We start from the raw sequence: 15514 nt of genomic DNA on the forward strand, positions 1-15514 counted from the left end.
TGCATTAGAGACCAAGCCTTTAAAACATGAGCCTTTGAAACATATGCCAGTCACTTAGATGGCAGTCTGAAATCTGCATAGTAGTCATGCTCTCAGCAAGCCCCAGGGTGTTGTAACCTAGATCCATCTTCAGAAGAGACTTACTGAGTTTGTATTGCTCTGGAGGATCAGAGAACCCCACATATTCCCTTGTTAGAACCTGCCTATTCACGTGTCAGTCTTAGATCCAATGGATATTTTACTGCACTGAATGACCTTGAAAGGCAAAATGAGCCATCAGAGCATTGAGTTGAACTCACTAGATTCTCTTTATTCTACAGAATGGGTGAAGCATAGGGGGAAATCAAGAGTGCTTTATTCAAGAGCTGGAATGTCCAAGAACCTGCCAGATCCTGCCAGGGACATGTCCAGCTCTACATGAATTCAGGTAGGTACAATGACAACAAGGACTAAACCCAACTGAAAAGCTCTTACCTTGCAAAGGAAACAACTAAGAGAGTGAAGTGTAACCTGTGGATTAGGAAAGAAGCATTTGTTAGTTTCTTCCAACAGAGTTAATATCTAGAATATTCAAAGAACTCAAAATACCTAATGAAAATAACAACAGCTAAAACCCAAATATAGTGGCTTGACAGAAAACTGGCCGACTGAGGCTCCAGTGTTTGAACAGTTGGTCCCCAGTTGATGGTTATTTTTTTGAGAGGTTATATAACTGTAAGGAGGTGCCTTGCTAGAAGTAGGTCTATTCTGGGGATGGACTTCGAATGTTTGTAGAATACTGTACTTCCTGCTCTGTCTGTTTCCCGTGTGTGGGAAAAACATGATGAGCCTGCTTCCTCCTATTGAAACCTTGCCTTCCTCACCGTATTGGACTATCACTCTTGGGACTCCAACCTAATGTAAACCAAGTCTCTCTCTCCTAAGCTGCGTTAGCGCATGGTATTTTATCAGAAGAGCAGAAAGACGGGGGAAAATAGCCCCTTACACTGGAAGGACTACTAGTAGTACTATAACATACTAGGGAAGACAATATGGGATGCATAGTCAAAGTTCGCTAGAGGAATAGAACTTACAGAATGAATCAATCATATATATATATGTATATGTATATGTTATATATATATTTATTAGAATTTTTACACACTGTGCTAGCTAGTCCAATGGCTATCAACAGAAAGTCCAAGGATATAGTAGTTGCTCAGTCCATGTGACTGGATGACTCAACTGGTCTTTAGTGTATTCCAGAATCCCTAAGAATTAGTTTCTAATGCCAGTGAGGGAATAGACTGGCCAGAAAAAGCAATCAGGCAAAGGGAAAGAAAGTTTCCTTCTTCCATGTCCTTTATATAGGCTGCCACAGTGTGGCCCAGTTTGAAGGTGTATATTTTCACTGCAAAGTGTTGGATTAAAGTGGTCTTCCCACTTCAAATAATTTAATTAAGAAAATAATCCCACAGAGGTGTACCCAGCTGCTTGAGTTTTAGTTAATTCCAGCTACAGTCATGTTGACAACCAAGAATAGCCATCACATAGAAGTTCTCAAAATAAAACACAAATTTAGATATATATCCTCTACATATTCTATTCCCGAGTATGTATCCAAATGAACTGAAGTCGGCCCACAAAAGAAATACCTACACACTTTTTTTATTGAAGAAATATTTACAATAGCGAATAATTGAATCAACCTAGATGCTCATAAATAGATAAATGAATAGAAAAAAGTGTCTATATATACATAATTGAATATTATTGAGCCATGAGAAAAACAAAACTCTGTCATTTACAGCCAAATAAAGGTAATTAGGCTATTATGTTAAATGAAATAAGCTAGACACAGAAATAAGAATACCCCATGATCTCTCTCATGTGGAAAGCAAATCAATCAACTTCCAAGTAGAATAATGTTTACCAGGGGCAGCCAATGATATGAAGGATGAAGGTTGTGAAGGTAAACAAACAAGCAAACAGAGAGTTGTATAAGATCAGTGTTTAGTACATGGAAGTATCTGATTGTCTCATTAATAAAATGTAATTTTATGCAGTAATGAAAGCTATAATATAGTAAAAACAAATAAATAAATATGTTATTTGAGAATTCTCTGCTGGATAACAGTATCTGAAATTGAAGCAAAAGCCATCATAGATTGAAAGATGCTAAATGGAGGTTAGTTCTATTTTTTGAGATAGCTAATAGTCATGTTCCAGCTTCATACATACCTACTAAATTCTACAAAGTCATTAACAATGGAAAATTAAATTTCACAAATGAGTCACTTTGTCTATTTCCCTGGGATCATTTAGGCCTCTGCTATGGATAAGAAGCCCTTTTGGTTGCGATGCAGAACATTTGTGAGGTTCACATTGAGGGAGACTTTGAAGCTGCAGTTCAGCCTCCTCTAGTACACTTTTAGGGTAGGAACAAACATTCACTAAATGTCTCCAAGGACATGCTATTCAAATGCACTCCTTCTTATCCATACCACATTTCTGCTAGGTTATTTGCTATGGCCATTCTGTAAGTGGCAAAACTGGAATTCATAGAGATCTGGAGTCATGCCCAGGTCACACAGCCAGTAAATAGGTAAGTGGTAGTTAACACCGAAGTCTGCTTGAGTTGGTTCTCAAACCTACCCTCAAGCATGGAAGCACAGAACTTGGACCTTGTGTGTGTGTGTGTGTGTCTGTGTGTGTGTGTGTGTGTCTGTGTGCCTGTGTGCCTCTCTATCCCTGTAGGTGTGTGTGTGTGTGCCCCTGTGGCTCTGTGTGAGTCCATGTGTGTATGTGTCTGTGTGTCTCTCTGTGTGTGTCTCTTTCTGTGTGTGTGTGTCTGTATACGTCTGTCATTGTGTGTGTGTTTAAACTGGCAATGGATGCTGTTGTGCCTCATGTGAACAAAGAACTTTATAGGTTCTACCACTTGACTCCTGCCATCTTATTGGTTGCTTTCTTAGGGTCATTTAAGGGTGTTGGGAAACCTACAATATTTTAAACTCACATACAAATAAATACACAACTCCAAATGCCCCTCAAACTGTCTCATCTAAACCTCACTGGTAAGTGAGGGAAAATGTGAAAATTTCCTAGACTATGAGTGATTTTAGTGTCCTGGAAGCCCCAGAGATTTATGGATGACACACATTTTGAAGCACTTTGGGAGCAAGGGAATTCAAGGGAGAAATTCACAAATTCTGTCTGGGATTTTATATTACATCATTAGTTTTGTGTGCATGTAGGCAGCATGTTTATTTATATATGAATATGTGTATACCTGTATACGTGTGTGTGTGTGTGTGTGTGTGTGTGTGTGTGTGTGTGTGTAGGTCTGAAGACAACTTGTGGGGGTTATTTCCATCTTTCCAATATTTGGGTCTCAGGGATCAGACTGTTATCAGACTTGGCAACAAGAGTCTCTGCCCACTGAGCCATTCTGCCAGCAGTTGCTCAAACTTCCTGCATAGTATTTATCTAACTTGTTTGTCCTTCTAGCAAACACATTGCTCGGTTGTGTATATTTCTGCCTCATGTCTGTGTGATGACCTTAAGTCTGTACTTATTGCTGTGTTTTATAAAATGTTGAATTAGATTATGTCGGTAAAGCGGTGTCACATGTGTACATACACAACGTATATCCCACAAACAGAATAGCATGTGCTCTGTGCACGTGCAGTGGAAGAACTCTCTGAGTCTGAGGCCCTCTGCGCCTGCTCTGCCCTTTTTTTAATCATGGCTACTGGTGATATTTCTTAGGAGGGAAACAGCCTGTTGGGATTTGCTCCCCGCCACCCCTTTTCTTCCTTCTGCAAGTTCAGGCAAGTGACTGGTAATCTCAGGGTTTATAAAGAGAGGAGCACAGGTTTGTTGATTGATAGGATAAAGGTGAGAAAATCTAAAAATAAAAGGTAAATTAGGAAACACTGAACAACTTGAAAATCCCAAAGTACGTATACATTGTTAGGTGGAAAGAAAAATATTGAAAGAGAAGCAGTTAGGGGAAAATTGTATTAATCTGTTTTAGTCATTTCAGAAAGTAATTTGGGACAGAACACAAATGGAAGTGTCAGGAAGGGTCAACTACCGGTTAGGGAGCACAGGAGATGTGGAGAGCAGGTGCACTGTGGATTCGGAGTCTTGGACTTGTGTAAGAATGGCTGCCACGGAAAGGAAGCAGGCAGACGAGACTGCTTCTGAAGGGGACTCAGAGGGGATTAACACACTACAGTGCTAGAAGTTTCAGTCGCCTCACACAGAGGAGAAAGCAGCAAGATAGACACATCATCATTCATGTTTGGAGGAGACAGCAGGAGACACTGAGAGAGTAGGTGGTAAGAATACAGGAGCAAGGGCATTGGTGGCGCACGCCTTTAACCCCAGCACTCGGGAAGCAGAGGCAGCCAGATCTCTGTGAGTTCAAGACCAGCCTGGTCTACAGAGTAAGTTCCAGGACAGCCTCCAAAACAATACAGAGAAACCCTGTCTCGAAAAACCAAAAAAAAAAAAAAAATACAGGAGCAATTGGTGCAGCCACTCTTTTTAAGAAAGGACAAAGCAAGGCACAATTAGTGTCTGAAGTGACCCAGTAAGGAGGGTATGTAAGCAAAGTTACAGGATAAAAGAGCTAAAGACTCCAGGGAAAGCTTAGCCAGAGAGGGGGAGGGAGGGAGGGAGAGAGAGACAGAGAGAGAGACAGAGAGAGATACAGACAGAGACAGAGAGAGAGACAGACACAGAGAGAGACAGACAGAGAGAGAGACAGGAGTAAGTTCCAGGACAGCCTCCAAAACAATACAGAGAAACCCTGTCTCGAAAAACCAAAAAAAAAAAAAATACAGGAGCAATTGGTGCAGCCACTCTTTTTAAGAAAGGACAAAGCAAGGCACAATTAGTGTCTGAAGTGACCCAGTAAGGAGGGTATGTAAGCAAAGTTACAGGATAAAAGAGCTAAAGACTCCAGGGAAAGATTAGCCAAAGAGAGGGGGGGGAGGGAGGGAGGGAGGGAGGGAGGGAGGGAGAGACAGAGAGAGAGACAGAGAGAGAGACAGACAGAGACAGAGAGAGACAGAGAGAGAGACAGAGAGAGAGAGACAGAGAGAGAGAGACAGAGAGAGAGAGACAGAGAGAGAGAGACAGAGAGAGAGACAGAGAGAGAGACAGAGAGAGAGACAGAGAGAGAGAGAGAGAGAGAGAGAGAGAGAGAGAGAGAGAGAGAGAGAGAGAGAGAGAGAGAGAGAGGACACCCCGGGGACCAGAAAGGAAAGTGGGGATTTTACATAGGAGATCAAACGCTGGGCTTGTCTTTCTTTAGGGCCTGTAAGAATGTGTCCCATTAGAACCAAGGGGGAGGAATATTACACGTGGCACTGAGGAGAAGACTAAAGGCTGTAAAACACTCCCAAGAACAAGTTCTGACAAGCTGCAGAGAGCTCAGAGCTGAGTGGAACCAGGCAGCATGTCTGTGTGACTCTCCTGCGGTGTCTGGCAGCCTGGGACTGGGAGGCAAGATGACTGTACTTACCCATTCTTGGGGATTAAAATGGCAGCTCTTGGGCAAGGGACTGTGACAATCTAATAAAATGACTGACCCTGACGTCAAGGCTGCTTAGGCAAGCAAATGAAGCCAGAAGAGGGACTGATGATCTGCGACAGTAGCGTGCTATCAAGGGATGGGGAGTAATAATGAGGCTGAGAAACAGATTTCATTAGAAGTGGAGACATGAGAGACTTCTAATGATAGGCATTTGTGTGCAAAGTCTGTTGCAATTTGTATTCAAACTGGACTGGAAGAGAAAAGTCACAAAGTGATAATACTAGCATTCAAGATTTGGGGGTAGGGTCAACCTTATCCAAAGCCCATTGTGGTTTGTTTGTTTTGAAAACCAGATTTTGCACAAGCAATTAAGTGGAATGCAAATGGGGTAACCTTCACAATTACTCTTTGTGACACTTTCTTTTAGAATATACACAAGTTAAATGGATTATGAGACTTTTTATATAAATAAATTTTCATATAATAAGACTTCCTGCCTGTCAGTGGTGGCAGACATCTTTAATTCTAGCACTTCTGAGACAGAGGGTGGTGGATCTCTGTGAGTTTGAGACCAGCCTGATCTATAACGCTAGTTCTAGGACAACTAAGGCTACACATTAAAACTGTGTCCCAAACAAACAAACGAACAAACAACAAAAAACCCAAACAAGAAAGAATTCCCTCAGTCCTTACAGTAAAGATACTTCAAGTGTAGATGGAACAATTTAGTCATTTGCCTGTGACCACGTCTTTGATCATCACTGTGATGGAACACCAGACACAATCCACTAGTGGAGGACAGGTTTACTTCAAAGGTGCTGCCCATCATGGCGACAGGAGCATGTGGCAGCTAGCCACAGTGTAGTCATTGTTAGAACAGGAATCAATGAGCATTGGCTTTGTGGCTTGTTCTTTCCCATATAATGTCCCATCTACCTACTCACTCTAGAGAGAGTTTTCCCATGTCAATTAACACACTGTAGAAACCCATTGGTAGACAAGCCCAGAAGGTTATCTCCTAGGTGATTTTAGATCCTACCAAGATGACGGTGAATAGGCTACCTGAGAATGTGGTAGGCATGGTAGGAGAGAGAAGCCTGGATAGCTCTCTCAACGCAAGGCAAGGGTTTCCTTACACAGTTGACCTGGGTCCCCGTTGCAGTTTTGACATTAAACATTCTACTTGTTTCCTTAATGCTCAAGACGGTGGGCATGTGCTCATTTACCCATCTGGCTTATTTCTGTGTGTTTAATGATACTCTTAACTTGTGCAAATACAATTATCAGTTTGTACTTGATAAACAGATGCAGCGTCAGTTTTCAGCATGGGTGTTTGAGTATGCAAGCTTTAGCTTCTTGGTTGTTGAATGTAGAGAAAATAAGAATTGAAAGAATGCATTTATACATGATGTTACTGACTTCACTGATGTTACACCACACATAGGTAAGCACACCTCGTTTTAGAGAAGGAGTACATGCCAGGAAGTCCTCTACATATCCCACCCATCTAGGTGTTAACAGGTTTTAAGAATTCCCTTCATATTCTGCTGGATTTGATCCTCTATTTTCTTTGACTATGCAGTTGAGGCTATGTATTGACTATAAAGTCAGGTTGGGATACTGAGGCACAATAGGCTGGTGGTGAAGGATGTATTGGGTTTGTGTTCTGAGGTTTGTTCTAGCTTGTCTTAAGATATTCCACAGGCCAGACTTTCCCTACTTTGCTATCTTAAGCTATATTCAAGTCTCTGAGCCAAAAGGTTTGAAGGTCATCCTTGTGTGGCTACCAGCCAAATGATAGGTGTGATAGGTATGCATGTAAGTAACATAAATAACGGTTGCATCGAAAACGCAACTTCAGACAAATGACTTCCTACATCTCTTCTTGGCCTGGGTAAGCAAAGAGTACCAGAAAGTAGGCACCAAGAAGTGTTAATCTTAAAAAACATTGCCTAAACACAGTGAGGCACATATAAATTATATTTAGGAAACAGAATGCTCACATCAATTCTTTCCTGCTCTATCTGATGAAGATAATTTTCCTTTGTTGGACTTTACTTGTAAGTTTTTAAAATTTATTCATCAACAGAAACGAAGGAGTTAAATTACTATAAGTTCCTAGAGAGACATATCCCAGCATTCTATGTTGTAAAGACACTGTTGACCCATTTTTCTGTCTAAAGCCTTCATTATTGCAAGGGTAAGCATATATGTCTAACCTACATGTACCTGTTGTTTGCAGACTGGAATAGCTATGCATGTGATCCAACACAGAATCATAACTACCTTGAAATAGTATGAGATTTTTTTAAAGCAGGGTGACTTGATTGTATGTCTTACCAGTGTGAACTTTGTAGAAGACAATTATAATATCAGAAGGTTATACATGCCTGTTAGAGGGACTACCATGAATGAAATACAGTGGAAGGCTAAAGGAAATAGAAGGAAGAAAAATATTCACATGTAGGCAAATGTGAATGATCAGATTTTATTTACTGGTTCATTTTATGGAAAATGCAATGTTTTGTCAAGTTTAGGAACTTTCACTGAGTTGATTAATACTTGCTTATATCCAAGAAAGAATATCAATTACATTTTTTAGTGAAGTTTCAATCTCTTCTTCCTTTATTATTATTACTATTATTATCATCATCATCATCATCATCATTATTATTATGTTTGTTTCTGTGTTTTCATGGATTGCCTGTATTTGCCTATGAAAACGAGAATGGGCTGGTTCCCATTTTGAATTATAAGGCGTGGTGTTTCTGTGGGACTCCTAAGAGTGGGAGTGGGGTTGTCTCTGATTCTTCCTTGCTTTCAGGACCCTTTTCTTCCTACTAGGTTGCCTAGACCAACCTTGATATGAAAGTTTGTGTCTAGTCTTGCTTATCACAACAAAGTGGGAATTGATGTTGCTTTTCTGAGCCTGTTAATCTTTGTCTTCTTTATCTAAAATTTCAATGATATTTCATTCAAATTATCCTCACTCAACCGTTGTGACAAGACTATAGATCATAAGAGTTCGGCCCATTTCAGGCATCTGTCTGTATAAATCAACCTAAACGCGCAGAATTTAAATCTATTTCCTGATACATTATCAGTTTTGGGGGTCTGAAAAACTCTATTTTGACCTCATTTGCCTCATCTACAAAAATGTGGCTTTGTGTTAGATTTCCTCTAAACCTCTTCTTAGTTCTAAAATGGTTGTTAAGGTCTAGAAAATATCTAGTCTGTAAAAGTTGATTGCAACAGCATTCAATTTTATAGTCCGTTCCCTCTTTTTAATAGAAAATTATATGAGTTAAAATTTAGGTTTTGGCTACATAATAATTTCAGTCAACCATCAAATTATTTTTGATTATTTAATCATGGAATGATGAGTATCAAACCACCAAATATTGGAAGCCACTTTTCTTCTGGATATTTTGAGAACCTATAATTAGTTTTAGAACCAATACCAACAGCTAGCATATAAGATTAACGAGGAAGGTTATGCTGTGTATCTTGGTAGAAACTGTCAAGGAAATGCCCTTTTGGCTTTAAAAGAAAGCAATCTTGAATAATTAGTATTTGATAAAATAAACTTTAGCATAGTTGTATGTTAACTTCACATTAGTAAAGAAATCTTCTGCTTAGCCTATATGAACACCCCAGTTTTAGCATAGGCTTTAGACTGCTTTGTAGCATATTCAAGGAGCTAGATATGACACATTTAACTCTGCTTTCTTCAACATTGACATTGGGGCTTGTCTCTCTAAAACCAACTTTAATGTTTAGAATGATTGAAAGTGCAAGTGTAGTCTCTTACAAAGTGCGACTAGAACTAGAAAGAGTAACATTCTATACTATTTACTGGTAAGTTCTGTGCTGAGGAAATGCATTTAACAGCTGTGTCAGTTGATTTTCTTGTTGCTATGATACTATACTGAACAGGAAGCAGTTTAAAGGAGCGAGGCTTCACCTAGGCTTTAGGAAGAAATGCAGTCCATCAAGGTTGGGAGACAAGGCAGGAGGACCTGGAGGCCGCTGGCACTCACATCCCCAGTGAGGAAGCAGAGAGCCAAGTCGACCTTCTGCTTACCTTCACCATTGCATGTTGTTCAGGGCATTAGAAAAGGAGGTGGCCCATGCAAAGGTGCCACCCACATTCAGGGTGTGTCTTCATACCTCCATGAAGTCAATATGCAAGCCTTCTCATGGACTTGCCTAGACCTTTGTCCTCAAGGCAAATTCTAGATCCTGTAAAGTTGACAGTCAATGTAAACAAGTACAGCAACATAAGGGGAAATTGAGCTTGATGATATATTACATAGAAAGGAAAAAATATTATCATTATTTAAGTAGGTATCCTGAATAGTTTTGTGTTGACTTGACACAAGCTAGAGTCATCAGAGAGGAGGGAGTCTCAATCTTTCTTTCTTTCTTTCTTTCTTTCTTTCTTTCTTTCTTTCTTTCTTTCTTTCCTTCTTTCTTTCTTTCCTTCTTTCCTTCCTTCTTTCTTTCTTTCTTTCTTTCTTTCTTTCTTTCTTTCTTTCTTTCTTTCTTTCTTTCTTTCTTTCTTTCTTTCTTCTTTCAGGGTTTCTCTGTTTAGCTGCCTTGGCTGTCCTGGAACTCATGTTGTAAACCAGGATGGCCTCCAATTCACAGAAGCCTGCCTGCCTCTGCCTCCTGAGTGCTAGGATTAAAGGGGTGCACTACCACTGTCTGACTATGGGGGCATTTTCTTAATTAGTGCTCTGATCCACAGGTGAATGTGTGTGGCCATCCCTTGGCTGATGGTCCTGAGTTCTACAAGAAAGCAGGCTGAGCAAGCCATAGGGAGCAATCAGTAAGCAGTACCCTTCCATCACCTCCAGCATCCAGGTTCCTGCTCTGTTCTTGATGAACTGTTATACGAAAGAAATCCCAAGTCAAATAGACCATTCCCGCCTTAATGTTGCTTTTGGTCATGGTGTTTCATCATAGCAATAATAACCTTAAGGACGTAGAGGTGTTGATTCTAATTGAGCATCACTAGTAACAGTATGGTAGTATGAATTCTTATATACTAAAAATTAGCCCAAAGAAGAATTTTAAAACTTCCCTTTAAAGGGTTTTGCATTGCTCGTTGGTTTATGTTACTTTATTTCTTTTGGAAAGGAATGTTTAAAATATAAAGCTTTTGGTGTATTATGATTTGTTTATTCCCTTTTTTGTGTTAAGAATTACTTTGGGTTCAAATGCTCAAATGACACTTTGTTTTTCGGCGATAGATGTTAAATTACAATTAAAATTGCAAAATGTTATTACTGTAGTATAAAGCCTGCGATATGTTTATATAATTGTGATGGGTTGGTTCTAGATATATACACACATGCTAGACACTTGTACTCAGCAATGCACTATATGAGTATGTAAGAGAAAGCTGCTGCCTCGGGGGGCAGCTCACGTCTAATGCTCAAAGCATTAGTTTTGTCTTTTTGCTTTATGAAGAGGGAATGCTTCGGAGAGGCATTCAGCAAGGATATACCCTATTCAGTCAGTGATGTCTGCTGAGCTATACGTAAGATGGTCAACAGCTTTTGCCAGCAATATATATCAGTTCTGTGATACTATTCAACATGCCACATCATACATTGTTAGATGCCATATCTACATTCAACACAGAAACAACATAAAAAGCTCTGCAAAAGCTTTCTGCAAATTTGACTTCTCTCAATTTCACATTCTTTTGTGCTCGGTTTGCAGTGCCTGGTTACTGTGTGAGGTGGTGTCCAAGTTTTCAAATGAAAGCAGTTAAGAAACAAAATATTTACACCATTCTAACTTGTTTCCTGGTACCGCTAGATACAATGCAGACGCTAAGTCACTGGTCGGAAGGAGCCTCCACAAATCTATAATAAAATAATTAAATTAGTGAGTTGTGTTTAGATCAGAGACCCTGGGTTGCCAACTCCTAAGAACTCGGGGAATTCAGAGTCACAGAAGGATCATTTGGGCTCCATTTGGCAGAGATGCCAGAAACTCGCTGCTCTTGGGAGCGTCCTTTTCCAATAACATTTATAGCTCTAGATGGAAGCGAAAAGCACCATATGTTAAGAGTTTCCTGCAAAGCTTCCTGGTAAGAGAGGAAATAAATTCAACGTGTCACATCTGCTCGTGGGCCAGTCAAGTAGGATTTTATCACAGCCTTAAGTGGTTTACAAAACTGTCCTGTTATCGACTGAAGGGACTTTACATTTCAGGTTTTTTTTTAAATTTTGTTGTCCGTAATCTAAATCATTAAACTATTTTTCTTCTTTGGAGTTTAGCAGCATGAATCATCATTTGCTTCTGAGCAGAGAAAATTATTCAAAGCAATTCAGCTAAGAATCGAATCCCCACAGTATAGTCTTCCCCAGCCCTCTATGGCTTAATAGCTAGAGATCCCCATTCTACCTCAACTTCGACTCAAGGGTCCTGGTATTTTGCAAAATTTAAGATGTGAACCGTATTTAATCAGACTAAATTGATTACTTGCCATTTCAAATGCCCCAATTAGTTTAATTCATGGCGAAGACCCACAGGTCAGGAAACAATTTTTTTTTTGAGCAGAGGTACAGGTACCTCTCTAACAAAGTTATTAAACCTGCATGTGAGCAACACAGTTGTGATTCACCTGTTTTAGCAATTACACACAGGTAGAGTTACTACGGGCATTTATTTTTACTTCTCTCTCTTAGGTGGAATCTTCAGTCTGCAAACGAACCGGAGATACAGTGTAGCATTTGAGCCCTAACTTCTCCAGAGGAAGCATAAGGTAAACAGATACTCTGAGCCATAAACAAGTTCTCAACTCACCATTTCAGCTTCACATTCGCGTCTTTTTGTAAGGGAGCAAATTCATTAATACATTTCCTACCCTTTTAGACGCTAAGGGCATTTTCACTGGAAGTGAAAGCTGCTGCTTTCAGATAGGCATAATTCTGTTCATTACAGAAGAAGGGAGGTAGCAGAATCTTAGAGGGTCATACACAGTACTGACCTCAACACTTGTGTGAGTTTACATGCATACGCTATTCCTACAGGTGAAATACAAAAATATATAAACTTTTCAATAAACCAGAGTGAAGGGAAATAGTGCAGATAATAAACAAGAATTAGCACATTTGCCCACATGCTTATAAAACTAGGCAATAGAGCATACTGAGATTCCTAGAAACCAAAACAAACAATTAGTGATTCAGGTTTTTTTTTCTTCAAATATAGATGGGCTTATTGGAAGGTTATGCAGCCACAGGGATAGACACTTCGCAAAAGTCAATGATGAAGTTGACCCAATCTCAGTACGTTCTGTATTAGCTCCTTTTCTCTTTGCAATGAGAATTTACCAAATCAAAATGTAACTTAAGGCAGGGCAAGCTTGTTTGGGCTTAGTTTCAGAGGTAAAGAAGGCATGCCAGGAATCTCAAGGCGTGGCTTGCTCTTATCTTGGAGGATGCGGAATCAAAATGCTGATTCATAAACAGAAATAGATATCACCTTCTAGACCAGCCCATAGTAGCCTGTGGTTGCCAGGTAGATACTATGTCCCAAAGCGTCTACAGCCACCCCAGACAGTTTTGCAATGTTTCAGAAGTCCAAATGTACGAGTCTATGGAAAACACTTCATACTGAAATCATAATAACATTCCCATTGCTTTTGTCTCCCAAGCGTGAAGACATTAATATATTTCATTGAGAAATCTCGTTGAACTCAGTATAGCATATAAACTTAGCAGGGTGCAATTTAATAAACTATTCTACTGCTCTTGCTGCATTGCACAATTCTGAGGTCATAGCAATTCAATAGAAATAGAAAGCAGAAGGTGCTAGCTTGGTAATCATAGCAATTTTTAGTAACAAAATATGTGCTGGTCACCTTCCACAACAGACATGGACATTTCCACTATCAATCATTGTCACCTGTAGTCCTTGCAAAGGAGACTTGGATATTGGTTGTCATGTAGTTATGGCTGCTGCTACCACTATGGACAGACCCTTCTAGAGCTATTCATCCTTTTTTATTTAATCGTAGAATATATGGACTATTTTCTGCTCTGGCTTTCAGAACAACATGCACAATCAGATGTAGGTATGATATGCACAGTTACAAGGTTTTTACTGGAGATGGGCTTGTCATGAGCTCTGTCTACCTCTTCCTACAGTGGTGGCATGAGCAACTTTGGAAGCTTATGTGTTGAAGAAATACGTGTCTCCCCAAGTGTGTTTCCCACAGTGATACTATTTTGCGTCAAACAAATAAAAAGCCTATTTTATTTATCATGGTGTCCTTTGTGCAGATGTAATGATTACACATTGTGGTCTAACGTAGTATCAATGTATTATTTGTGTTTAAAATCCCATAGCTTTGAACTATATCCTTGAAGAAAAATTGGGTTTCTAATGATACAAGAAAATCCGACAAGAGTTGGAAATGTTTGAGCTATGAATGAAACTTGCAGTGGACCAGTGGCAAGCTTATATTTAAATTAGCAACAGTTTATAGGAAATTCCTGCAGCTTCTCTCTCTCTCTCTCTCTCTCTCTCTCTCTCTCTCTCTCTCTCTCTCTCTCTCTCTCTCTCTCCTCTCTGTCTGTGTGTGTGAGATCCTTTTTGTTTCTTCATGTCTCTGTTTCTCTTGTGTGTTCTAATATCATTCTTTATTTATTGTTTTTGTTTGTTTGTTTGAGACAGGATCTCTCTGTGTAGACCTGGCTGGCCTGGAACTCACTCTGTAGCCTAGGTGGGCCTGGAACTCAGAGATCCACCTACCTTTACCTACTCAGTGCTAGGATTAAAGGAGTGTGCTGCCACTGCCTGGCCTAATATCATTCTTGGAAGTGAGTCTGAACAAACATCAAGTCCTTTCCAAGACCACTAAGTACATCCACATAATGCAAAACTTGAGGTTGGGAACGCTGTTCAGTGGTAGATTCTCTGCTTATCACTCATGAAACTCTGTGATTAATCACCAGCATCGAAACACAAAACACAGAAAAGGGGGGGAAAGCCAAAGGAATAGAAGAATGTAAAGCTTGTATTTGGCCACAGATGGTCTTTAGCTGGAAAGTCTTACAAATTGTGAAGCTGTCCAAGCATACCATGAAGCAGTAAAACATTCAAAATTATTCCTTCTTTGGGAAGATGAAGCCTGTTGTTCTCCACAAGTGTGTCAGAGTGTAAAGGAACTTGTTACTTGGCTTTGGAACTACATTTCTAAACACTCCAGTCTTCATCACCCTCCCAAACGGGCAGTCACATATGTTATTTTTGCTCTCTCAATGAGTCAACCTGGATGCTAAAAGCAATAAGCACTCAAGACGTCAAGAAATGTTAAAACACACGTGGAATGCCATTGAGCTCAGAGACAATGGCTCATATGTTCTGTTTACGCACATGTGCTAACAGGTTTACAACATGCCAGGTTGTGTGATGTGTACAAGTGGTAGTTCATTTAGTCTTAAAAATAAAGAGAACGATCCTTTTAAGGGTAGATATTGCTTAAGGGGTAATTTGGATCAAAATCCCCCAATGTGGGTCCCAATGTGCCTCTTTTATCCAGTCTGGTAACGCATGCCTTTAAAAGCTGCCTAAGACTCAAGCGATGCTCGTTAGCGGTTGGAGAGACAAGCTCGGGAACGCAATGGCAGCCTGCGTGCCCTGCCCCTTCCCGTGTTTCTTTTGTGGTGTTCGGTTCACAGCACAGTCTTTATGGAGGAGACCTGCCTGACTTCGGCCTTGTCCTGCCACACCTCCCCTTCTGCTATGAAAGATTCCTGGAGAGATTGCCTGAGGGACCGTTAGAATGGAAATATTTTTTCTCCTAATTTTCAAAGCTGAGCTAAACAATAGCAGTGTTTTAAACTCTCTCACCTTTCCGGCAGAGCCACCAGGAGTAGAAGACTCACATGTTTGCTGTCTGCATTTATGATTTTTTTTCCTTTTCCTTTGAACTACCTGGAATGTTATGCCCGTTAAGAAATA

At 40.0% G+C, this 15514-nt stretch overlaps 1 long non-coding RNA gene across 1 annotated transcript; it reads left to right on the forward strand.

Annotated features, from left to right (window-relative positions):
* The first annotated feature begins 333 nt into the window (after positions 1-333).
* LOC121142307 lies at positions 334-13805 on the forward strand. The gene is made up of 3 exons (XR_005879294.1): positions 334-427; positions 12232-12308; positions 13696-13805. It is a non-coding gene; the product is annotated as an uncharacterized LOC121142307 (long non-coding RNA).
* The last annotated feature ends 1709 nt before the right edge of the window (positions 13806-15514 follow it).

The sequence above is a fragment of the Mesocricetus auratus genome, unplaced genomic scaffold (assembly GCF_017639785.1).
Source record: "Mesocricetus auratus isolate SY011 unplaced genomic scaffold, BCM_Maur_2.0 Super-Scaffold_100009, whole genome shotgun sequence".
Taxonomy (NCBI): Eukaryota; Metazoa; Chordata; class Mammalia; order Rodentia; family Cricetidae; genus Mesocricetus; species Mesocricetus auratus.